The following is a 27,435-nucleotide window of genomic DNA, read 5'->3' as shown; positions in this document are numbered from 1 at the left end:
GACGTCATTTGAAGTTAGAATCAATATGCTGTCCCCTATATACACCCCACAGACAAACCTGCTTTGCACATGCTCTAAAATAATAATAACAACAATACATAATGCATCATTGCATGCCACATGGATGATATGCCAAGTGTACGTCCCACTTCATTAATTCATCCATAATGAGTTTTGCAGCATGTAGGAGCAACTACCTTAGAGGCAGCCCCAAGAGTCAAAGCTAATTAAATCAGACTCTTAAATCCCAAACTACACACATCTGTTTTTGTTTGCGGAGTAAAAAGCACAAATGAGCTGCACTCACACACAAAAAAACACATACCAACTTTGTTTTTTTTTAGCTATAAATGTGGACAACTGAAGACACAGACATGTAAACTCTTAAAGTTTCCAGTCCACAAGTCCTTTCTTTCTGCACAAAACCCCCAAAGGAAATTCAAACCAGTAGGTGTCTCTGTGACACAAACAAATCCTCTATTATTGGACAAGTGCTTCATGGAATGCAAGATTATATTGATCTCCATTTTGTGTGTGTACACTTTTGAGAAAGCTGAAAATTCAAATTAACACTAGGTTCAAGTGTAATGCCCTTTGTGCTAAAAGTGTGATGCACATATCAAGATAACAGGAACTAAAAAGCCTGTGTGAGGCGTCTCATTGCAGGTGGTTGAGCAAGGCTGGGTTAATCTCCTGCTGTCCATAGTCGTCACAGTGTCCTCAAGGACATTATCAGCAATGAAGAGACCCTAATTCGTGTGCTGCCCATATCTTGCTTTTTTCTTGCAAGTGATTAAGAAGCTAGAGCATCTCAGATATTGAGTGGTGTGGTAACCTTTTCCCCCCGTGGTGCATGCGGGCCGAAATAGAGGTGAAGGTTTGGGGGTGTTTTGTGTATCAAGCTCTTTTTCTTTGGCCTCATAAATTGTACATTACTGACTCTGCGTTCCATTTCTGTTGATTCAACACATGCATTATGTTGTATCAAAACAGAGCCCATACATATGTATGCTAATGTTTTTTGAATGAGGAGTCTGCACGCTTAGAGATCCCCACAACTGTTTATCAGTAAGCTAAAAAATTTAGAGGACCATGTGCCTTAAATCTGTCTTTGCCAGGTCCCAGCGCTGTGGAGAATCTACGAGCTGGATAAAGATTCTCATCTCACACGCTCTGGAATACTTGAGCCGGTGGTTTATCTCTGTGAGAGGAGCTGTCTTGGAGACGACAAGTCGCTGTTTGAGTAACCCAGCGCAAACGTCAAAAGTCATCATTAATCTTGTGAATGTGTCATGTATCACACAGAGGTGGTTTGCCACATCTGGTCTTTAGTCATATATCCTAATCATCACCATATCAGGGTTCCAAATCTGTCCACGAATACATTATTCAAATTTAGTTCATTAGAAAAGTAATTTCAGCCGACAGTAAAGTCCACCTAAAAGTGTTGGATCGGTCCTAATGGTGTTATGTTTCATTGTAATTCTCTGCTCCTGTGCTGGGGATATTGTAGCCATTTACTATCATTCATAATGACAAATACATTCCCAAAATATCATAGGAGAGTTTTAAGTTAACTTTTCTTTTATTTATTTTTATCCAGGCAAAAAAAAAAAAAATGCATTTCAAAAGACGTTTCTAACATTTTAAAAGGCACTTCTGGTGTCTTTCTGGTCATTTGCTTAATGATGAAGACATCATTAGTAAAATGAGCTAAAAACAAAAACCCTGATATTGTTTTTCCCTTGTACAACAAATGCATCATCATTATTGCCAATACAATCTCTCTCTCAAGTCTGCCCGGACACGCTGTGTACTTTATATCAGCCGCTTATATAACTGCATGACAAATCAATCACAGGATTGTTTAGATTGTTTTGACCGATAGGCACCTTGAGCCCCGGAGGAGCCCAACAACCAAATAACTACAACACACACTAAAAATAGGTGAAATAGAAAAGAAGGCATTTCCAGCTGCAGCCAAACTGCTGCAGGTATGTTTGTATTTCACTGCAGTAATGTGATCTTAAGCTTATAATCTTACTATTTTACATTTCATAGGTTTATAGAAACATCAGTGGAGGCTCCTGTTGACCTTGATTCAGTGTATACTGAATCTCTCTGTAAGTAATATAAGTTATAGATGTTCTTTCACAGCAAAAACTGGCAAATGCAACCAAAGCTATATACTGTATCTTGCCATGAGGATTAGCTCGGCTTACACTGTGCAATGCTAACCAGAGACAATGCATGATCCATCTGGCTGCAGAGAAAGACGTCCTCCCCCTTCCCTGAACTAATCTCACATTGCTATAACCACAAGTCTCAATTCACCTGTTGAGGAAGGGCTGGAGGCAGATTTTACCCGAGTCAAACGTCACATCTCCTCTCCATTCTCCAAGGACCAACAAAGGAGATTTCATGTGGAACATGCAGCCCCTGAGCCCTTATTTCAGAAATCCATGACTCTCTTTTTTTTAACTGAGTGATATACTGTAGTGTTCTGTGCAACTGTGCTCTTGTTTGCCTTGACCCCTCTTGTCCTCTAAATCTAAAAGCCTGACATACTTTGGGAAATAATTCATAAAATCCTTTTATATGAGCCTCTCATTTAGTGTTGACTCAACTCTTTAGTTATGACCTACTAGAGCTAAAACATTTTCAAACACAACTCTGGTCATTCAACAGCAGTCATAGGAATAATTTCCATTTTCTCTGCCTGCAGTGACAAAAATATACAACTGCTGATGATCCTCAAGTTGATGGAAGAGGATGCATTTATTTACATCTATTCCTGACCTCTAAATGTATATATGAAACAATGAAACAAAAGAAGCTACTTCACAGTAATGTTTGGCAACTTGGCTTGTGGCTGAAAATTAGGCAAGCATACAAATTGTAATATCCTCATTTATAGAAGCCCTGCACATATATAAAACATTATATAAACTTTCAAGAGCAGTGCAGGATGTCAGGCAAGTGTAGGTTTAGCAACAATTACAGTACATACTGAAATCAAACATATGAAGAAGTGTTTGTTTGCCATAATTTATTTTTCTTGTAGTAAACATGTGCTCTGTACTGCACATGTGGTACAGAAGGCCCATTATGTGTAATTGGATAAGCACTGTCCCGTGAAAACATATCTCCAAATTTGGTAAAGTGAGGGATTAATTCACTAGTAAATAACTGTAGTGGTGTTCAAGTATGAAGTAGGATGAAATTAAAATACTCAAGTAAAGTACCTCAGACTTGGGCATAGCCTGAATAATGCTTTCCACCAATGAGAGATTTATTGTCACAAAGCTAAAAGAAGGGCTTTTTCCTAAGCTCATGAAAAGATGATTCTCTGGAGATACATGGTTTTGACAGCAACAACAATATTTAACAATACAAAGAGTGACGTGAATTTTCACAGTTGACAGAAATTTGTTTTGACTGCTTTCGTAACAGTAAAACGGTGCAATATAAAAAAACTTTCAAATGAAAACCAGCTATTTTTGATCACAAGGACTGGCTGTGCGATTCTATTCAGCCGTGACCCACCATTCTTCACCAAAAATGGTCTTAGCTTGCTACCCTACAATGTAACACATAATAGTATTAGTGTTATTGCATTGTTGCTGCATGCGTTCGCCCAGTTGGTGTTTATTTATCTAACACTCCATGTCCACAGACGATGGCAGTGATCCATCCTGACAGCCAGAGGCTGAGCGACAGATTCCACACAAGAGGGAACCCCAAGGTAATCATTTGCATTTGTTTTTTATTGCAATCATTAGGGCTCCCCTGCCGGGCCTCAGCACAAGTCTGTGTGACAGACCCCATGTTTTATCTTAGAGTCAGGGGAGGTATGTTGCTGGGAGCAAGCCGAAGAGTACAGTACGCTGCACTGATAAAGAAAACAGGCTGGCGTCCATGCATCATAGAGACGCTGACATCTGTGTGTCCCTATGTGTGCTTTGTGGAGTTGTAATAGTGCAGAATTTTCACTAAAGACAATCTCTGATTACAAAATCAGTGGATACTAATTACCATACTAATTTGTATGGCCAATTTTCCCTGACAGTGTATTAAAAAGTATGGAATTATTTTAATTTTGCATCATTAAAGGCCAGTGCACAACATAGCACAGACTGCCGATAGCAAGAGAGCACACCAGAAAGGGGGAAACTATGGGGAACAAAAGACAGAGGAATTCTTGATCAAGCTGAGCAGTGTCATGACCTCTCCTGTCTCCCAATGGAGGCCTGCAGATATCACAAGTGGTGCTCGAATGCTGAGCTCCATGGCTGTGCATCAGGATGCAAAGATCACCCCAAGCCCCTATACTTTCCTTTTAATTATCTAGGGGTCTTTGGGAGAATGGGGCTGTGTGCAAAAGATCCTTTTTTTACAGCTTTATCTGGAAAAAATGACCCTAATGGTTAGACAGCTAGCTAGCTCACAAAGAGTTCCCAACAGCTAGCGACAGTTGGAGAAATATGTATTGTTCTGGGGCTTATTAGCTATAACAGAAAGGACCATGGTATTATTATGCTAATGAATGGTATCTTTAGTTTTACAATGGTACGTACTGACCTAGGTACACAGGTACTGGCCCCGGTGCACATGATGTAACATAATGTACTTAAACATGAAAGTGATACTGATTTACTCTACTGTCAAAATGCTTTCTACTATATTAGCCTGTGCAGCATATTCATTATAATGATCCCTCCTTTGAATGCACTGTGTCACTGATACCTCCTGTGCTTGTCACAGTGCATGCAGGATCATTAGGCTTTGATGAAACAATGGCAGGGTCCAAGGTGAGGTGAAAGGAGCCTCCCTCGCGGAAGCCAAACTAGACTCACCGCCGCTGAATATTACACTCATTCAGCTCATTACAGAGCAAACTTGCGCTTTTCTGACTCCCTTGCTTACTGTGTGTCCCTGCTAGCAGCCCACACACACACACACACTCACACACACACACACACACACACACACACACACACACACACACACACACACACACACACACACACACACACACACACACACACACACACACACACACACACACACACACACACACACAAACACAATTCTTAATAGATGCCTGGGTCTCCCCACTCTTTGTCTATGTCCTCCTTATCTGTGCTCCCATGGAGGATGTCTGCCCCTTGTCACCATCGCTGCCGCTTCTCAGTCAACATGGCTCCAACCTCCAAGACTCATTCCAATTTGGTTTCATTCCCACGATACAAGAGCAATTACCGTCTACATCCCACACCGCACTGTACACCACCAGCTTGTCACTGTGCCACCGCATTAGTGGAGGAAATCTTTCATGGCTGTGAATGATAAATGGAAATGTGACACAAGGACCTGTTGCATCTCAGATGTACAGATCTTGTACACTGTATTGATTGTGTATTTTGAGGATTTGTGCTGTTAATCCTACAGTGACGTCAACTGTTAAAGAGTTAAGAGGCAGACATAGTTTGGGCTAGCTGCTTGGAGTTTGTGGGTAGCTATCATAGAGGCAAGAACAAGCTGGTAGACAACTACAAATAGGTTGTACGCCATGACATCTGACTGAGTAGGATGGCAAAAGATACTCTTTTCAAAGACTTTCATGGCGTTTGTAATGGCACAGGTAGTACTTGTAAATAATTTGTTGTTAGGTCTTCTGGGGACAGAGCCTTTACCATCACCACCCCTACAATCTGGAACCCCCTGCCCCTGGCCATCCGGAACACTGACATACTCCCTTCATTCAAAAGCCTGCTATAATCCCATTTCTTCAGGATCACCTACAACATCTGACAAACTGCCATCTTCCACCCTCTCTTTCTCTTAATGTGTTGTCTATTGCTGTAGTGTAGTGTACTTGCCTTCTGTTTGAGTGTCTGTTTCTGTGTGTATTCTTTGTTAAGTGTCTTCGAGTAACAAGAAAAATTTTATATAAAACTGGTCTATTATTATTAATATTATTTGGGATGTATGACTTCTGTTGCCAATCAATGAGGACAGGATGCAGGCCCAATCTCGGTGAGCTCAACCTGCTTCTCACGATCCCCAGACAACTACTTTGATGCAGCCTCCAAGAGGTTCAGGCAAACGATTACTTGAAAGAGGTTGTTCTCAACTTAAATGGATACATGACTGATAGCTGACTGGGAATATCCTCGGAAGGCTGAAGAAACACTTTGACCAGATCATACTCAACAATAAGACCCTCTCCTAATTATTCATATTATTCGTTCCTTGCTCATCTCATTGGCAGAGGTCAATGCGTAGGTCTCAACAGTGGGAGGGTGCCAGGGGTGGACAAGATCTGTGCTGAAGTAATGAGGGCTCTGGATATCAGGGTGTCATGGTTGATACATCTCGCGAATGACATTGAGATTTGAACAGTGACGTGGGACTGGAGGGCTGGGTGGTGGTCTTTGTCATTAGAAGGGCCCAGAGGATCCGTTTGAACTAGCAGATCAACAAGATCACAAAGCTTCTTTGGGAATGCTAAGAAACTGTGAAGGAACCGACAGTGGAGGTTCATCAAGGTCACTTACTTTCCAGTAAGTGTGAGGATATCAAGAAATCTTGAGAGCCTTAATATCTGGGCACTTCATCTTTTACAGGAGCATTCTTTTACCTGATTCAGTATTGTTTGCTTCTCAATGTGATGTTCACATGATCAGAATATACTATACATCTTTATCTGCAGAAACGTGGCCTGGCCCACTCAGATGGGGAATGAGCAGTTGCCCCAAGTGGAAAAGTTCATGTGACTTTGGGTCTTCTCTACCTCTGAGGATAACATTGTGAGATTAACTGCATCAACAATTGTTTGGAACAGTGGCAGTAGTGATGTAATTTCAAAGCTCTGTGATAAATAGAGCTGGGCAAGCAAGAAAAAGCTCTTGATTTAACTGTCAATCGTTGTCCGGCTAAAGTTATATTTAATAGGTCACAAGAATGATGACGATGACGGTGTTCTCCGCTGGGTTGCGTCTTTCTGACAGGGTGACAAGCTCAGCGACCCAGGACAACATCAGTCACAGTTACTGCAGTCTGCTGCTCCATATTTAGGGGAGCTTGTTGGGGTGGTTAAGGCTCTTGGTTGCCTTCTGCTGGAGGTGTAAGAGGATGAAGAGCAAGGACGTCATATATGTGCGACAGCTTATCACATTTCAGCTCATCTTTTCACTTGCAGCCCAACATTTCCAGAACTGATTTTTAAAATGTGTTGTTGAAAATGTGAATTACTCACAGGGTAATATAGTTTTGCTTTGACCCAGCTGAATTTGCAATGATTTAATTCCACAAAACATTTAGTGGCGAGTGCTAAGAAAGAGTGCTGATGTCCATCATAATTTACCCTTTTTGTCACATACAACTCCACCTTGAACCTTCAATAGGACAAATCCCTTTATTGTGACGGTTCACTGATTTTATTATTATTTCTTATTGTTGGTTTGGTGGATGTCTGATTTCTATCTTGCACTAGCACCAGGCCAACTATTTTTTCTTTTATCAGTGCTTTGTTTTATGTCCAAATATCTGCAAAAACAACAAATAATAAGTAGTTAAGTGCTACTTTGCAAATGTTAGAATACTAACCTCTGCTAGACTAACATTTTTATTTTTACTTTTGTTTATGCATTTAGATTGTCTCTTTATATTTAGATGTTCTCTTGTACACTGCCATGTGGAATACTCATATGATTTACATATCCTCATACATTTTTAAACTAAACAACTCACTTACCTTTTTAAGCTAAAAAGGGTACATGCTACAACCACATTGCACATAATTGAAAATAACCTTTTTAAATGTGCATGATGGTAATGGGTGATGGGGTGACAGGTTGTGGGAGGAAAGTTCATGCTGCAATGAAACAATATATCAGAAACTGATCATAATGTACATTATTTTGTGTAACAATGTAACAAATACTATGGCTATTTTCTCGGTCTGTTCCACCATGACCAAATCTTTGACCTGTTACTGCAGACAAATCCAAAGCTCCCAAGTTTTCAGCAACTTAATATATCATAATTCATAAGGACAAAGGGTTACCTACATCATTTCTAAACCCCAATTGCATTTCTACTTCTATCCAAACTTGCTAAACTGAGGGTATCTGTGTATTTCACACCCACACACAGGCCAAAGCGATCATCCTCAGTCTGTCCTCTGCATGTTCATTTTGAAAATAATTAATCAGGAAGACAGCAAGCCAAAGATAAAAACATTAGTCAGAAATTACTCCTGACCTTTTTCTCAGTCCCACAATAGCCCTCCCTTCTGTTTTTCCAGTAAATCAACTCTAAATGAGAACAAAGTCTGGAAGTTTCTTTCCATACATGATGGACCTTGTTAACAATAGCCGCACCCTCCAGTATCTACCCCATTTAAACGTGTTTTGCTTTTAACTTTCTATTTTTAAGAGTTCAAAGGAACTGTCTCTTTGGAGTTCAGGACATCTAGACTGCTGGAGACTCTGAGGGTGTTTCACAAGCTGTTTGATCGGAAGTTTAGCTAGAAAGCCATGGATGAACGGTTTGCGTGTTTAAACTTGTTAGTGACATCTGTGTCTTACATTGTAATGATAATAATGTTTAATATTTTTACCTTTACACATTTTAATCATCTAATGCCATGGCTTTAATATAACATGCATACAATACTTTTATTTTTAAAACTGTTGGTATTAGATGTCATCTTATAGACTGAGCTTGAATGTTTACTATTCATACCTCACTTCCAGTTGAGTAGAAGGCGGAGCACTTTAGTAAAGTGGAATATCAAGTCCGCAGAGAGAGAGTTTAATAATACAAGATCAGACGTCTCAATAAACATGTCTGAATAATAACTAATTCCCTGGAAATGTCAGGACAATAAGGCATCAGCTGTTCAAAAAGGCTGGCTAAATAGGAACTTGTCATCCTGGGGGATTATTTCCAAGGCCAATATATGATGGAAGAATTGTGACCAACAACATGCTGCCTCTATTTTAGATGTGCTAGATTAAAACACTGATGGAGTACACAGTAGATGTGAAGGGTAGAAACAATTCCGTTAAAAAAGTGACAGTGAATTGACAGCAGCATTTTGGATTCTCATCTTGTCAAAATGTCTCAAAGACTTCTTCAAATTATATTTAGTTTCAAATCCCGGGTGAACATCCGTTTCTGTCTCCTTATACAGGAAACAATAAAGAAAGTTTTGTCCAGTGCCATAATGTGGAATGTCAGTCTAACTTTGCACTGAGCGGATCTATTGAAAATGAATTGTAAATGATAGAAAATGTGACTTTGACAGTAATCCAGGATGATTTTTTGAGGTTCAGGATGCATATATGGCTTGGAATTCACAGTGCTGAATGGATATGAAACTCAATCAAATGGAAAAGTTTGACAGTCATTGTTGAAACTGTTTTAAGTGCACACAATATCCTATTAATTATAGCTGGAGCCGCTGCAAGGTGTTAATCGGGACACCATCATGACTTCTAATGCTATTTCCTGGATGTTAACAAATTCTGACTTACTGACTTTATTTAACATCATTACTGACAATGACTTCAAGATGGCTAACAATAATCTTTCCCCATTTCAGCAGTTATACCTTTTCAAGCACTGTATTATGCTTGGAATCAACGCTGGGGAATTATTTTAGGAAACATGTTTATTATCATTCCGGCAGAGTGTAGCTTAGAAGATTAATACTACTGTCATGTCTGTACGATGAATTTGATGCTACCGCCAGCAGCTGGTTAGCTTAGCTTAATTCAATTAAATTTGATTCAATTCAATTTTATTTATAATGCCAAATCATAACAAAAGTTATCTCAGAACCCTTTACAGAGTAGGTATAGACCACACTCTATGAGTTATTTATGATTTAGATAGACCCAACAATTCCTCCATAGAGTACGGGGGCAACAAAAACCTTCCCTTTAACAGGCAGGAACGTCGGACAGACCCAGCTCTATGGAGGACGGACATCTGTCTGCACCGGTTGGGGAGGAAGAAAAGGAGAGAAAAAGAGAGAAAAGAGGGACAGATGACAGAGAGAGAGAAAGACAGACAGAAAGACAGACAGACAGACAGAAAGACAGACAGACACACTTCCAGAGATGCAAGCAACCACAAAAGTAACATTGACTATAGTGATGGCTAAAGCAATGGGAATGTGACTTACAGCTTAGCATAGAGGCAGGGAACAAGGGGGAAACAGCTAGCCTGAATCTGTTTATCTGAAAGTTTGTAAATTCTATCTGCCACAACCTCTGAAGTCCACCAATTAAACTAATGAGACTTAACGTGTTTAGCCAGGTTAGCTGTTTCCCCTTGTTTCCATTCTCTATGCTAAGCTAACCAGCTACCCACTACAGGACTTTAGCCCTGATTTTCCAGTCCCCGAAAGCTTTCTGAAAAAAAGCCCCAGATTGGAGGCAAATCAGCACTAGCTCGGTGACTGCGTATTGGCGCTTGAGTATGTATATCTGTTGCGTAGTTCAAGAGCCAATGAGAGCGGAAGACACATACTGGGGGCCCTCCTGCCACGAGGCTGCCATCAGCAGGGACCAGCTGAGCAGTATGGCAAAGCTCTGTTCCTGTCCAGAGGAAAAGCCGCTGTGGAGCTCTACGCCACCGCCTGAGCTTTGAGTGCAGATGGGAATTGGCAGTGAAGCTTTCCTATACGCTGTGACCACTGGCACTGATCTAGTGGTGTGTGCCCCTTTTGCCAGTCAGTCAGGTAGGAGCGAGACTGACGCTTTTTGAAGTCCTGTAGTAGGAGCTTAGCTTAATCTAAGCTAGTTTACAAGCTAGCTTTGTATTCAACAGACACATATGTGTTGTATGTATGTATGTATAATGTACTCTTATATAACTCTCTGCGAGAAAGCAAATATTTCCCAATGTGTTAAACTATTTATCATAAATGAATGCTGAAATAAAGATAAGATTACAGGATGACAATTACCACCATGTATAAACTCAAAGCAAACTGCCACAAATTCACTCCTGTCTTTTCAGGGATGAAAAATGCACATTCTGCCCGTCTCCAGTCTTTGCTGGAGTTTACCCACCGCCGCTATTATGATTCATCGGGGGAAATCAATCAGGATAGCTTAATCGGCCCTTTGAAGAGTACAAGTCACACGCATTGATGCGCTGTGCTGCTATTGCCACAATTTTAATGTTTTACCTCAGAGGTGTCTTCATCAACATATTGAATAACAGGTGTTGTTTGTAATGGATTAATTACAATTCTCTGTGGAGAGAGGGGAAATTGCAACGCAAAAACTGAATTATCATAATTAAGTCATCATTTTTCAATCGATATGAAAAGAGCAAATTGCATGGTGCTGACTGTATATGAGTGTAATGAAAGCTGAAAACACACATTTCTGCTGTCATGCAAATCAGCTGCTCATGACAAGATTGCAGCTGGAGTTCACAGAGGCAAAAACAATTTTTCAATGGGTGTTAAAACAACGCGTTTGTGCCAACAACTGCCACTCATCCTCTGCTCACCACTACAAATGACTCATCTCGCCTACCTTAGCTCTGGATGTCATACAGGTCTTAGATTCCACACTGGTCTTTATCTTGCATGGCATCTGTGTTATTTGCATCATTCTGTTACTTTGGGATTTTTGTGCACATAGCCTATGCACTACCCTTCTACCCACTACCTCCTCAAGTGCACATATTGAACACATATGATATTTAAGTACAATACATATATATATATATATATAAATATATATATATATATATATATATATATACAGTATATGGATGTAGTCTGTTTGTATAAAGCCTGCCCTTGGCCAACTATTTCAGCCAGCATTCACCTTCCCTTCCATTATCTATCTTTCTTGTGAGGGCACCGCCGCTGCACCACCCACAATGATTGTGATTGCTTTAAAGAAATACACACAAGCCAGAACGTTCTTTCACTTATCCCAGACCGTTATCTCATGCCGCCAGCACACAGCTCTGTGGTGTTAGGTCTGGCAATTTGAGACTACTTCTATGATGCCTATTATGCTAAGATTTTTTTCCGACACTGTCATAGACACATACATACTGAAGTGGCCTTTGAGCAGACCCTTAATCCCAATTGCTCCAGTAGAGGTCTTCAATGCTAAAGCAGAGCAGACTGTGGTTGTACTGGACAGCTTCCAGGTGTGAATGTGACCAGAATGCCCGGTATGAGTCTTATTTGGTGAGCCAAAAGTCTTATTTGGTGATCTGAAAAATGGCAAGCAAGTGCAAGGTGAAAAGCCGTCAACATGCACTTTATCACAACATCAAAGAAGATTTATCCATTCATTTGCATCGTCTCATATGAATAACTTTATTCTTTTATTCAGTTTCTTCAGTTCAGCAGCATACATATAGACATGCCAGTATGTGACATGTGAAATGATCCATCATTAACCAGGGAGCAAAACTTAGTTGTATTGCAATAAAAAAGAAGAAAAAGCTGAGATTTTGCTCCTGCTGATGTGTCGATTCTGCATATCAAATGTGAATATAATGAGCTTGACACCCAAACAGCCGTGTATCCTGTGGGATCTTTCGCAGTAGGTGCTTTGGCTGCAATCTCACAGTTTTTACAACAACTGCGAACCCAACTCGGGACTGTTTAACACACTCCAAACATCTTCAATCCCTGAAATCACTTTGTTTTCCCTGTCTCTCTTAGTACATCTTACTCACACACCGTAAACTCCAGGCAGCCAAATCTTTCAGTCACTTGAGTGTTATCTAATGCTCCATCTCGACGAGGGTCTATAGCAGCTAATCAGAGCACCATCAGACAACCAGAGCTGAGCATGTCATTAGTACTATAGTTGTATTTACATGCAATAATCTCATTATTGTCCTCCCCCTGATTATGTACATAAACCCATTACACTGTTTACAAGCATTGGAAAGTAGCATGTTAATAATTCCATCTTAATCCAATCTGGCATCTTGTAGTTGATTAAATATAATGATTGACTATCTGCTTCAGGACATAAGTAATGTCAGCCTGCTGCTTCTTGTTTTTACCTACAGTCCGACTGGTTGCAGTTTCTACATATTATCCGGTAAGTTCACCCAAATAGCAAAAAAACCCAACACATTTTTCTAATAGACCCTTACAAAATATTTTGGTTTTATCTGCTGAGGTTTTGAACTATCCACCGCTGAGATTTTGTCTGCTAAAGGATGTGGCAAAAATAGTTTGTTGAGCTTAAAATGAACAAACATAACATAATCCTGTACACACGTACTGGATGTACATGCATAATCCAAATGTCCCCAGTTTGAGGCCTTTAGGGACCTTTGTTTCTTTTAAAAATATTTGTAACAAGAAAAACGGAGTGCTCAGTCTGAGAGACTGTTGTACAGGATAGTGTCGTCTGAATAATAACCCTGATGATATCATCATATTTGGTTTGAGAAATTTCGAGTTCAAAGAAAGACACCATCAAGTTGCATTATGGGATGTGTAGGATCCACTGCAAAAACAGTGGTTGTTAAAGGCAATAACAATTAGTTGTTCAAGAAAATAATAGAAATCTCAGATTGCACTCCATATTTTGATACAAATCAAAGAGGGTCTAATGAAAGACTATCAAATTGCATTATGGGATGTGTAGGATCCAGTGTTTGACATCTCTTTAAAATCTGGCTCTCATGATTCCTGCAACTCTAGGGCCGTGCTGTCCAAAATCAGAATACCCTTTTAGATTACCCTGTTATTGGTTGTCATAGTCACAAATATGTCATTATGTGCCATACAATTTTTCTTGAGACCTTTTCTTGAATACATAAAGCCAGCTCTACAAATTCTGCAAACTCACAATGCAAGTCCTTCTAAGACCTCTGCAATCTGATAATAAATAAAACATGAAATTAGCAGTAGATATTACTCTGCGGCGATTTCACACACACAGATTCCCCGACCTAAAACATAGATGTTGCATAACAGCAAATGAATGCATTATAAAACTCTCCAGAGTGAGCCAGAGATTTGTCTGATATAATGTATCAGGAGACATATTACCTCAGGGAATGTCACCCTACCAGGCCAGCCATGATAAATAATGCAAGAAAAAAATACATCATCAGGATGTTTCTCTTTATCCAACATGTGTAGCTGTCAACTTTGATCAATAAGAACGCACTAAAGGCGCTGGTATATAAACACGGCCCTTTTTATGTTTATGCATGCTGTTGAACCCAGAAATGCTGCAACATTTTGATGCAAAATATTATAGCCCCTAAGGCCCAAATCTTTAAGGTTGACCTGGGGAGGGTTGTACAGGCAGGGATATTGTTAGAATGACAGAAATATCGAGGAGAGGGGCTGAGCGGTCGTTATTGCACAATGATGGTGTCGGAGGTTCAAGGCTCTCAAAATAGCAATTTATATCATGCACTCCACATTCACTGTATGTCCACTCTCAGTGCCGCCGTATACCTGACAACACACACCCCACGTAATAAGATGGGAATTTGAATTTCAAATTTCTTTTCTCTCATCTCTCATCACACCGGTGTAGTGATCTAAAGACCCACCCATCAATTTCGACTGTCAGATCAAAAAGGTTTTCATTTGCATCAGCTCGTGTGAATTTTCATCTCACACATGGAGTTTTCATTTTCTGCGAGGCGTCTGAATAATTAAAACAATTTGCTCCTGCTGAAAACATCCTTATGCTTCTTATACTCTGCAATTGAAGGACGTGAAAAAAGGACATGTTTAACCTCAATGTTATTTAACCAGAACATACTTAACATTTCTTTATCACCATGACACTAAATGACTTTTCCTTATTTTATGTTATTACATTTTTTTGAACTGGTGACATGTTGACAGATGACAGTACTTCTGTTTGGGTTCTCAGAGACTCCAGCTGATTAAATACCATGGATATTCATCTGCTCTATATCTGTGATGGTGTCGACAACACTTTTTACGCAGCACTGCTCTCCTGAATCCCTAATATATCTGGATTTTTGTTGCTGGAGTTTTATTCTCTGGGGTCAAATTGAAACCAATCACAATTTCACCATGTTGATTAACATACTATTACTAGTATTTCTTTGACATTTGGGGAAAACAAAGGAAATACATCTTTGTTTGTATGGACTGTATAGCAAATAAAATCAGAAATGTTTCCTTACTTACCAAATTCCACATTTGGTCACCTTCATCAAATGTGAAGGTGAGTTTAAGGCAACGGAAGGTTACCTGTTGGACTGAGTATCGAGTAGTGTAGGAGCTCCTCTGGTTAAACGATGTCTGCATTCAATATTTTTTTTTCCTAGATCTAGAAAAAAATGTGTGTGGTTTTGCTCGCAGCCATTCACTGCAAGCATTCTTTGATTTAATGTGACATATGATTGGCCCACTACTGAAGCAGTTACCCAAAGCTGCTTGGGGCGGCTGAAGCTCAGTCTGTGGGGAATGTGTAGGTGGAGAAGGTGCCAATCTGCCTCCTGGGCATTGCTGAGGTGCCCTCGAGCAAGGCACCAAACCCCTAACTGCCTTGGGGGCGCCTGGACATGGGCAGCCACTTCAATCTCACATCTCTCCATCACCCCATGTGTGTAGGTCCTGTTTGTGCATGTGTGTGTGTGTGTGTGTGTGTGTGTGTGTGTGTGTGTGTGTGTGTGTGTGTGTGTGTGTGTGTGTGTGTGTGTGATGTGTGATAGTAAAACATCTAGGTTCCCCTCTGGGATCAATAATGTACGTAAGTATGGCTGCTCTCATTCACTCTCCGTCCATATACCTATGGAAAATACTGCACTGTAATGTATATATAATCCAGGTATTTATTACAGTAGAAATAACATTACAGAGCAAAGAAGGAAATCAGGTGACAGGTAGTATAAGAGCGCTAAACTCCATGCAGGGAGTAAGTTCTGGCAGGTGGACTGATTCCAAACCACATGACTTTCACCTGGGGGACCGTAGTCCGTCTCCCTGAAGTACCAAACAAAACCACAACCGTTTTTTCTAATCCTAACCAAGTCGTTAAGATGACTAACCCTAACCGTCACCTTTTGTTTACTAAACTTAACTGTCGCGGACCACTTCCGGTCGCCATTTCCAGCTGTTGAGTGATGAGGAGACTGTAACCTTCCTGAAATTAATACATTAAACACACATATGTGCTGCATTTCCATCCTGTTCCTATGTTGTTTTTGTTTGTTTGAGTTTTAATTACATCTGCTCATGGCGTTGTCTTTTTCTGCAGTGGGTTGATGGTTTCACCTGACTGAAAATCAGAGCCACCAACTGTTAAGGAAACTTCCCCTATCAGTGTCTTCAAAAATCAGTAATTATCTCAGTTATAAAGAATTTTTAAATTTTAAAGATTTTTGACCCAGCATTGGCCCTTCAAACGGCTGCAGCCTTTCTTTCACTGTACTCATTTCCTCAGACGCCATGGGCGCCCTCTGTCTGAAACAGGCACGTGTGATTAGCATCAGTGAACTCGGCACAACTCTCTGAATTAGAATCCTGCCGCCATTAATAAAGACCAGAGAGAAAGATGAAACCAAAGACTCGACTGTACTCCTCATGTGGTGCGGCCCCTGAGATCCATGGTGCCCAGGGCTCTGAGGACTTTCTCAGAGGCGTCTTTTTGATGTAAAAGTCAAGGAGTGCTCTCTGTATTCCACAGGCACCCTAGCCCCTGCCTGACCAGGCTGTAATAGCCTATGATCAGAGATCTGTTACTCACTTCTTAGAAATGGGCTCAGGGAGCACAGTCATTTGCCATTTTAAATTGATCTGTACTTTTGGTTCCTGCTCCGATGAGACAAAATCTCTCAGTTTCAATTTCCACTGGCGATATATATTACTATCAATACATTATTAGAGTAATGGGTTATTCTGCAGACTCTGATTTGCATAAGTATATGCATTTCATTGCAGCACGGGGATGGGCAAAGGTTTTAAATGCAGAATACAGATTGTGCGAGGTGTCAGAGAGGACCGCGGGATAGTGTTGATCTTCCTCTGGGCGAGCTCTTTCCCAGTTGTGTCCCTTCCTGCCCAAACATTTTAACATCATCCACCACGAGCTGGGATGGAGAGGCACAGAGGAGGATTTGGAATACATTTGGCTGAGGTAACAAATTAGATTAGTCTATTTATCTACTAGCCACCCTCTTCTCCTGCTTTACCTCCTCTCTTTTCTCAGCAGGAGACTACAGTTGTCTCACTCTTGTCTCCTCTCCTGTTTCCCCCTCAGACAAAGCTGTCCAAGCTGATCAGTCTCACAGATGCAAGAAGGAGAGGATACAAGGAATCAGAGAGGGAGAGCTTAGCATCTTGTGGCCAGATCATGAATATATTCAACATGCTGCGAAAAGCCTGCGACCCAGCTGTTGTAGGGATATTTCATATTACCGTCTTCCACGTGTGAGGCAATAATTGTGTGAATGAAAGCAATGCATATTATATTTTCATTTCCCATTGTCCTTTTCTACACAGGCAGCTGTGGACTTTTATTTGACTGAGCTGGGGGGGGAAAAACGATGTAATAATCCAACATTTTGCTGCATAAAAGTAATGTGCTCATTCTGGCTGAGCTCTGTCAATATTCTCTCACGACTGCTGTTATAATGTACAATAACTGAGTAGCAGGTGTGTACTACAAAAAAAATCGCATTTCAGTTTTGTTTCATGGCGGAAAGACTCATTGGAGCGTATCCAAGAAAAGTCTTGAAGTCATGGAAACTGCCTTGCTGTTTCACTTAGGCTGTCAGGGTTATGTTATAATAATGACTGACAGCATATGATTGGGCAGAGCATGCTCAGTACAGAGAAATAAACATTTTTATTCATGTCTGTGCTCTACAAAGCTGTGGGACTACTCTAGTAATTCAAGCTCCATAAAAACATAAAAGTGCATATTTCCATACACATACCTTACAAAATGATTACAGTAAGTTGTGCAGAATGCTGTAAACAAGTTGTGACAAGGCTATAAGTAAAAGGCAAATCCTGGATCCATGCCAAACGTCTTATGTTTTCCCTGAGTGCATCACGGTCTGGACAGTATTTTCCCCCTCATTTCATACCCAGCTCACAGGCGTCTCCATTGCACTTAAAAGGTCTTGTGGCTATGCATCAACAAAACGGCTTAATTCGAGTAAACAAGTGACTTCAGAGCCACAAAGGTGTTGCGTTAAATCCAAATTAATTAATGTCGTTATCTGTTAATTACATTGTGTGTCATTAGAAATGGTTAGAGTGAATTATAGCCCGCTTCACAATTTACCGTTAACATTCTAGGTGGCTTTTTATTAATGCAAAGTATTAGATTAATATTTAAGTCTTTGACATGGAAGAGGAGCTCATTTAGCACCACTCCAGCATGTGTGCACTCGTGATTCACATGCACTGCACACATGCTTATTATATACACTGCTGATGGGCAAGGTTAGAAACGTTTCACATTAAAAGCTCTGGTTCTTGGCATTTATAAACTGTACATTGATAACAATAACATTATTTATTCAGGCTAATCAATAACATTTTAAACATTAAATATTGCACATTGCATTGTACTTACACTTAATACATGGATAGATTAGAAGAAATAACCTCTTGACAGATATCTTAAAGGTGCCACGCCCTCCTACATGAGAGCAAGACACCCACATTGCATAATTTGTGGTCCTGTTACGTCTCTCTGTGTTCATTCTACACATCTTTGTGATCTTATTGTATCTATGAGGTTGTTTTGCATCTCCTTGTGCTCATTTTGCATCTGTTTTTTTTTCATGCCTTTGTGGTCATTTTATGTCACTTCGTGGTCGTTTTGTGTCTAGTCATGTTGCACGTCTCTAGGTGTCTCTGTAGGTGTTTTGCACTTCTATGTGGTCATTTTGCATCTTTTTGTGGTCATTTTACATCTTTTTGCGGTCAATTGGCATCTCTTTATGGACATTTAGCATCTTTTTTTGGTCATCTAGCATCTTTTTGTGGTCATTTTGCGTCTCTCTTTGTAGTCATTTAGCATCTTTTTGTGGTCATTTTGCGTCTCTTTGTGGTCATTTAAGATCTTTTTGTGGTCATTTTGCATCTCTTTGTGGTCATTAAGCATCTTTTTGTGGCCATTTTGCACCTCTTCTTGGTCGTTTTGCATATTTTTGTGGTCATTTTGCATCTCTTTCTGGTCATTTTATGTTTCCATGTGGCTCTGCTCCAGGACCTCCAGGCCTGTTCAGTAATCCATCCATGATACTAACAAGCCAGCTACCTCTCACCTTCTGACTCGGGTAGGGGGGCCACCAGGGATGACGTAGCATACCTCCACCCCTGGCCACCCCTCTGGCCCCTGTCACGATGTCAGTACATGATGTCAGTGCATCATGACAGTTCAGGGACTATCCATGCCACTTCCCCTGAGGATACCAGCACACAGCAGAAAAGGAAACTCGAAAGATAAGGTCTTATCTCATTGTATCAGTGCTACAGTGTGTGTATCACAATAGGTTGAGGAACATTTTCAGGGTGCGTTAAGTCTCAATGAAATATGGCGACAATTATCTAGTTGTTTGATATTAGAATTGGCAGCAAGATACTTAATGGGGCAAGTGCGGCAGAATGATGTTGTAGTTGTAAAGCCTTTGTGTAACATCCAATGACTGTCACTGCCTCTGTTGACCTAATTCAATTTTCTTTTCAATTACCTGTAGTATATTACCATCACAGCCATTGGTATTGTGGTATAAATCACCCAACTGGACCCTGTGGCTACAGCGGACAGGCACCCCAGTGGGTGATGTAGAGCTGTGTCCTGTCTGGCCCCTGACTCCCTTAACTATATTTTAGATTAAAGAAAAGAACACAAAAAACTCACAACCCACATTTCAGCAGCCAGACTACGCCGCTGGGCCCCTTTATAGGAACCTAATATATAATTACAGTGACTCAAGGTTAGACACAGACACAGCTGATAGCTGAAGAACAAAACTCCTTGAGTTCTGGGATCTGAGGATTATTATTTGGGCATATGTAATTAAAAAGGTCTGGGTGTAATGTTCTCCCAGTTGTGCGGCTTTGTTTCAATCTTCACATCTTGAGAGCTTGTGGCAGGTTCAATGAGGTGAATGCTGGTCAACGAGTGGGGGGCCCATTGACTGGGTTGTGTTACCAGTGTCACCTCAGAGTCCTACTGAGGTGAATGCATTGATTTATTCAAGAAGGAAGAACCGAGAGCAACCAGGTTTGAAAACACCCTTTAATCAATAGGGCCAGTTTATCCAGTGTGCATAATGTGTGAGAAGAATTAGCCATACTGGCATGTGATGTGTGTGCAGACCAAAACTAATATTGTGTGTGGATGCAAAATTAAATGTCATGCAGAGGTCATATGCATCACTGGTTAAGGTGTTTGTAGGTTTTATTGGCACGCCAAGTCAAGGTTAATAGGCTGAGCCGAGCTGTTGTGTCCTTTTTGTCGCTCTGCCTCATCCTTAGCCGCAGTTTATAAGTTCATTTACACATTTATAGACATTTTTCTCTGTCTTGGTTGATCCACAACTTTGGTCCAGATTGAAATATCAGCTATTAACCGTTTGATGGATTGGTACAGACATTGGTAGAGACATTCATGATAACTAGAGAAAGAGTCCTACTGACATCATTTCCCTTTAGCACCATTAAGTCATTTCAGTAGAAATACTCTACACATGCCAGAATCCCAATCAGAATGGTGTGACACAGACAGATTTGAGTTCCTTTTTTGAGTTCTTCATTTGAACATTTTGCGCCATCCAATAGTTGAGATCAGAAGCTTTGTTTCCATTCAAGTGCCAAGAGAATTTTAAGTGAACTTTTGAAATGTTCCAAAAAAATCAAAAGAGTAATTAGGGTTTTTCTTTCAACTGTCTTGGAGCAAATAAACTAGGCTACAGTGCAGTTTAGTCAGAAGTTGGCCCTATAGGCTACACGTGGCTGTAATATACCAGTAAACACGATACCTCAGTCATCTAACCGCATCTAAAAAAATTACTAAAGCAAATTACTAAAGCAAATTCAGAATATCAGTTTTTCCTTTTCTTTCCATTTTGCCAGCATTGTTGTGCCTCACATTGCCTTTGGGGCGACTGCATACCAGTGACGGCTGCTGGTCTTTCAAGGAGGGGAAGCTAAATTTTCCGGCCTTGTCGTACCAACTAGGCATCTTTTCCAGGGAATTGACCAGTGTCCTCTCAATGGCAGCAGAGCTAGGCTGCTTAAACGGCCTTGGCCCCAGCTGGAGCTGCTGCGCCAGGCTACTGGGAAGTGTGACCGCCTGTGAGTGTGAGTGATCCCGACGGGGGGAGAAACTCCGCAGCTGCTGCTGCTCGTTGGGGAAAGAAACCGCAGAGTGACAGAACAGAGGCGCCAAACACAACACTAGTCATTTTTAACAAAGAGAAAGTTGCTGGGGATCGGTAAAGTCTCCGGATAAGTTCAGAACAACGGAATGAAAAACCTAGAAAATGCTCTGCTGGATGTTTATTCTTCAAGATCACTGATTCGCACATTTAGCTGTCAATCAAGTCCGGGCCAGCCCACTGTCCCATAGACCCCCAGAGACCCTGAGTGTCCGATGGGCGGGACAAAGCCCAGCATTTATCCAATGAGCGCCTAGCTTGGCTGCAGTGGAACAACCCGCTCTACGCTTCCCCATTGAAGTCAGTAGAAGCTGAGCGTCCGACTGTGTAAATCGCTGTGTAAATCGCTGTGGAGCTGTGGGGATGAATGAGAAGGAAGTTATTCCGGTTACCAGTGATAAGTAGCTGATTCTGAACAAAAGATGAAGGCTACACACAGCAGTGCATATTTCACCACTTTTTTTGGGTGATATTTTAGGGAAAGCTGAGCTTCCCTTGCAGTCTTGGAGGAATCGCCACAAGTTGCAGGCTCAACAGTGAGCTGAACGATGCCAATTTGCCCAGTAGAGCTGCAGACTCTTACTCTCTAATTTTATAAAGAATCACGTCAAGGTCTTGTCACACCTTTTTGTACACTTTTCATACATTTTTTAGCCAAAAGTAAAAGAATGATGGTCCACAGTACAGTAAAATACAAACAAATACAGGTGTGTGTAACCTTGAGATGAACCCAAGAACCAAAAACGATGGTGTTTCTGTTGTGTGTGTTTTTGTAAAAGCAGAAACGATAAGTAGAGATTCACTTTTCAGCAGTGTTAAGCAGCTTGGTAAAGGCTAGTTAATTAAATGAGATGCCTGAGTTGACTTCTCATCCTTAATGACGTTGATAATTGCTCTTTTTAATTAAGCTCTGTTGTCTCTGACAACCTGTAAATGGAGCTATAGCCAATGCAAAAACATTGTAAATTGCGTGTGATGTCCTAAGACTCTTTGTTGAGAGACTTTGGCACCAGAGGGGACAGGTAACGAGTCTGTCCCACTTTGATAATAAGCTGTGAAGCAAATTTCATGCAATACTTATGATTTTCTAATAAATTAGGCCTATATCCAGGTGGCAAAATCACTGTACATCTGCTTTGCTGAGAAGTGTTGATTTAAAGATGTACATAGAAAATGCGGTTGTACCTTATTTTCCAATTCTATATGATATCTGTAAGCAGTGCATAACACCATATGCCAAACTCTATTTTTCCAATTTCCAATTTGTGGTGAATTAATCTTTTCTAAGGCTTCTCTGACATTATGGACAGTGACTTTAACATATGCTGCTTACTCTGTGTTCAACAGACTGTAAACTAGTAAGAATTAATAACTGACTCAGTGTTTTTCTCATCACTGCTCTGGCTACTAATTACTCACCACATACAGTACTTCTAACAAGTTAATGTGATTCCAGTTTCATTTTTTTCTTTATTATTTAATGTTTTAAACTGGGATGAAGTATTCTTTTCTGGCAGTTGGGGGCAGTGGAAACAAGCTCTAAACACAGCACTGACATACAGTAATCTTCATTTAAGTTGATATGTTATCAACAGTTGCTTATTTCCACATCCAGCAGATATGGAGCGACATTTAGCATTTTGTGTGCCCGGCTGGCCACCTGATGAATGTCATTATTTTTACCCTCATTTCAGCTCAGTTTTGGTCTTCCCCTCAGAAAAATATCTGGCTCTTTAGCTGCTAAATTCTCCATGATGTTCTCCGCATAGTTACTAACCTACAGTACAACCATACTGATGAGAGCCATGAGATTGAACTAAAGCATTAAAGTTGCAGGCTCAACAGTGAGCTGAACGATGCCAATTTGCCCAGTAGAGTTGCAGAGTCTGATGTGTGGCTTTGCCATTACAAGAGACACCTCAACACACCATTTGATACAGTGTTAATATGGAACATTCTGATTATAGCAGCTTTAAGTTGAAATTGACTTCATAACCAACAGTACAACATCTTAGGAGTATTATCACTTCATTGCATTTTTTGACACCAAAAGTGAATATTAGTAACATGGAAAAGATCTTTCAGTATTCATTTTAACTGTGTGATCTGTGTGATTAAATATATAGATTTACATGACCCAGTTGCACGGGAGAAGGAAGATAAATCAAGTCTGTTTGGCAAAAGAACATTGCTGAGGGGAGGCCTAAAGAGACAATGTGCTGCACTTTATTTGCATTAAGCAAATTGGAGTTTTAGTCATATATACATTTCTCAGAGGCAGAGCTGCTCCAGAGGCAGAAGTAATCTTATTAGTTTAGTTAAACCTGGCAGTGCTAAATGACCAAAGTTTGTCTCTGCCCCTGTTGGGCCAAGTTTCTTATAAAAGATTCTCCTTTTAAGGCCACACACTATTTGCCAGAACTAATTTATACCAAGGAGCACATTGGCACCTAAAAAGATGCATTTGTTGGCTTGAACATGCATGGCTATCAAAACTCACATGATTTTGTGTACAAAGACTATCAAAAGTTGTTTTGATTAGGATTTTAAATAAAGAAACCTTTCTAACTCTAGATGTATATTATTCAGACAAAGATTCTTTAACAGCATTGAGCAGTTATATACAATTCATTAAATAAAATAATGAGCCATAAAATGTTTGTTTGGGGTGTTAAATACTTATATTTACCTAAGTGTTGATAAGATATGCATCCGTCACATCCAAATAACAGCTGTCGCTTTATCTTTCACAAGCTCCTTGATCTAAATACTGAAGGTCCTGGTCCAAAAATATTAGATTTCTAAGCCTGAATTATTGATATGATATTAATGAAAGATTAAGTGGGAGAATGAGGCTCCTGAAATTGATGTGAAGTGATCTATTACAGAGAAGGTGCATCACTCACTTCACTGTGGTTATACTTTGAAGAGACGAGTTTAATTTTAGCCTGTTATCAAGTTACTCACACAATTATATAAGGACAGCTGATGGTGAAAGTGACAGTTAGTGGCGGCCCAAAATAAAAAGCTGCTGCTGAGTGTTTTCTGTCCTTTGTTAACGATAAGTACCATTGTAGCTAAGCAATCAGTGACTTATTGTCTGAGTCACTCAAGGTGCGGCCAAGTTTTTTTTCACATTCAGACACTCATTTTCACTCTCATATGGAGTGACATGCTGAAGTGCTGCTCTAGCTAGCAGGCTGAGTAGGATAAAACACAGTAGAGTTCAATAAAGAAAGGATTGGATTCTGATTAGGTTTTATTTTAGCCGTTATCGAACCATGAAAATCCTAAACGGCCAGCCTTAGTCCTTTATTCATTTATATCACGTTGGCCTGAAAATAGTCACATTTAAGGATATTAACGTACTGGAATCAACCATTAAAATATCCACCCTGTGAATGTTTTTAGTCTGTTGAAAGCCTTCCATATTGGGAAAAGAGTCTCCGTGTCCTCAGTAGGGATAAACACAGGCATTTGTGTCTGTTGCTCTAAAATGAAAAAAATGGCAACCTTACAAGAGTAACGATTAATTGCCGGATCATGTATCCAAGAGGAAGTTATGAAATGGCGTACAGAGCAGGTAGATCTCAGAATGTGGTTACCAAATAAGTCAACGAACAAAACTGGCATACCGCGCATTTGTTAATACTTAAGAGCTAGCTACCTATGAAAGGTTAGGGTTAGGTTAGAAGAAAGGGTTAGGGTTGGGTCTCGTTACTTATAAGTTGAGTCACATCGTGTATGTAATGTAATGAATTATTAAGTAGACTATTCCATTGTTTTTCCTCATATTTATTCCCTGCAATCTATTCACCTTGCAATGCAAATATTGCAAAGCAAAAATGGCAAGATGACAAAGCTTCTTCCAAAACAAGACTTTCACCTGGTGGAGAGGAGGGGCCAACTTTATATGTTTACAAATCCTGGCAAATCCTACTCATTCTGCTTTTAAAATGACTCACTCAGTGCCAAATAATACATGACGGCAATTATACACCCGCAGTGCCCGCTAGGGACATGCCAGTTGGCTTCTTGTATTGCTGCTAGCAACGTTGTTGGAGAGGGTGCCAGATTGGAGTGTGTGACTGCTCAGAATGCATGCCCGTTCGGTGAGTGCTGATTGCTTGACCCTGAAAGCGCTGCTTGCATCATCAATCGGATGAGCGCTTCTTGTGATATGCAAAGGAGGGTCATGCATACATAGGCCTACACAGACAGAGATTCCTTCCTTTATAGTCAGATGATGCTGCTATAGTACCACCTATGGACTAGACACCAATCATGTTCACTCAGACATCATATAGTCAGATGACCACCAAATGTGGTAGCAATAGTACAAAGTGTTCAGGAAAAATGATGATTCTTGTAATAAAAGCCCAGCCAAAGCATTTGACCAAACTTTGGGTGGCAGCTGGAGCAAAACTTTACGGAATATCAAAAATCTGAGGCAACTTTTCCAGCTTAGACTAGAGATGTTCTGTACCAAGTTTGGTGATGATTGCACAAAATTTGTAGGAGTAGTGGGAAAAAAGATCTTAACACAGTTCAAAATGGTGGAAAATACATCTGAGCCAAATGGCTTATATGGATAGAAACGTCCAGACCCCAGAACTAAGGAAAAAAATATTTAATTTCTGTAACTTACAGCCCAAAAGTTACAGACCAGTTTTATGGTTCTGGATTGCATTTCAATCAAAAAGCTTGTTTGGATGATATGGTGATTTAATTTGGTCTAACTAGTATTTATGCAACCATAACAGCAAAACTAAACAATTATTACTTTTTCCTCCAGAGGGGCAGCTGAGAAAGTAGAGGAAAATAGACTGTTGCTCAGGCAACTTTAGCCCAGCCTTGGCAAATCCTTGGCCCTCAGTTTAAGCTCAGGGTCCCTGGTCACATTAGAGACAGCAACCAGTTAAAAAAGGATTTTTGTGAGAACAGTGTATATTTATGTAAGCTGACCAGGATTGTACATTAAAGAGAGAATTGTAAAATGAGCAGCAGCTGTTATGGCCCTGACACTGGACCCTGTTATATGGAGAATAAAACCAAGCTATAAAGTCACAATAACACCTCTTGAAGGAGAGTGGGCTTAAAACAGCTTAAAACTGTTACTGTTTTTTTTTTGTGGTGTTATATTATGTTGTGGTTTTTGGTCATTTTATCCAAAAGAAATTGAGGAAAAGAAACAAGGAACTATAAAGTATAAATATTTCATAGAATTGGCTTGTTCTTTTGTAAATCGTGTTTACCCTTGTGGTTGTTTGTTTTTCAGCCATGTAGCTTGTTGTGGTATTTGCCGAAATTTCAGAGTGGGAAAGTTCAGAGCCTGCCACTGAGAAAGTCTATTTAATATCGAACTCCAGCCAGCCAATGTGTCATTGACTGACGATTAACGAGCCCACCCGTCGTTGGTGTGCTGTCAATTGTCCACTCAGAGCTCTTGGTCCTGCTGCTGCAGGGATAATGCCTGGTCTATTTCCAAGTGCCCCCCATCTTTAGTGGTCTGAGTTTCAGCACACTTTTTGCCTTGTATATATTGATAGTATGCAGTATCTGAGTTTCAGGCATGCATTAACAATATAAATATGAACATGCAACATTCTTCAAGCGAGAGTGTAGTGTGTGACACCACAAAACAAGAACGAAAGCCAAATAAACAAAGAACGTCGAAAAAAGCTCCACGGTGTCAAAATACATAAAATCAATATTAACATTAGTCAACTGGTGCAGCTGCTTCCAGCATTTAGATCCTCAAGTTATCACAAGATCACACGCGAATCACAGGATCACATATCACATGAAAATCCATCATGTCAGGCTTCAAGTAATGTGTTTGTTTCCGAGTCCAGTGAGGAGCTACTGGCAGCTACGTGTGTGGATGTAGTTTTTGTGACAACCATGGCTGTACATTCAAAACAACAATGGCGGCTCCTAAAAAGGTTAGCGTAAATGCCACAATAGTATGAGTTATATTTCTTAATTGAAAGAAGAGCAAAGAACGGTACTTTCAGTGTTATA

At 40.3% G+C, this 27,435-nt stretch overlaps 1 long non-coding RNA gene across 1 annotated transcript in view; it reads left to right on the top strand.

Annotated features, from left to right (window-relative positions):
- The window catches only part of LOC310963398, a 54,086-nt gene that overhangs the window by 18,583 nt on the left and 8,068 nt on the right, over positions 1-27,435 (top strand). The window contains exon 2 of the long non-coding RNA XR_014593690.1: positions 3,677-3,745. This is a non-coding gene — a long non-coding RNA (uncharacterized lncRNA). The remainder of the gene's footprint in view (positions 1-3,676; positions 3,746-27,435) is intronic.

The sequence above is a fragment of the Echiichthys vipera genome, assembly GCF_963691815.1.
Source record: "Echiichthys vipera genome assembly, chromosome: 21".
Classification (NCBI taxonomy): Eukaryota; Metazoa; Chordata; class Actinopteri; order Perciformes; family Trachinidae; genus Echiichthys; species Echiichthys vipera.
This window is presented reverse-complemented; position numbering and strand designations above follow the sequence as displayed.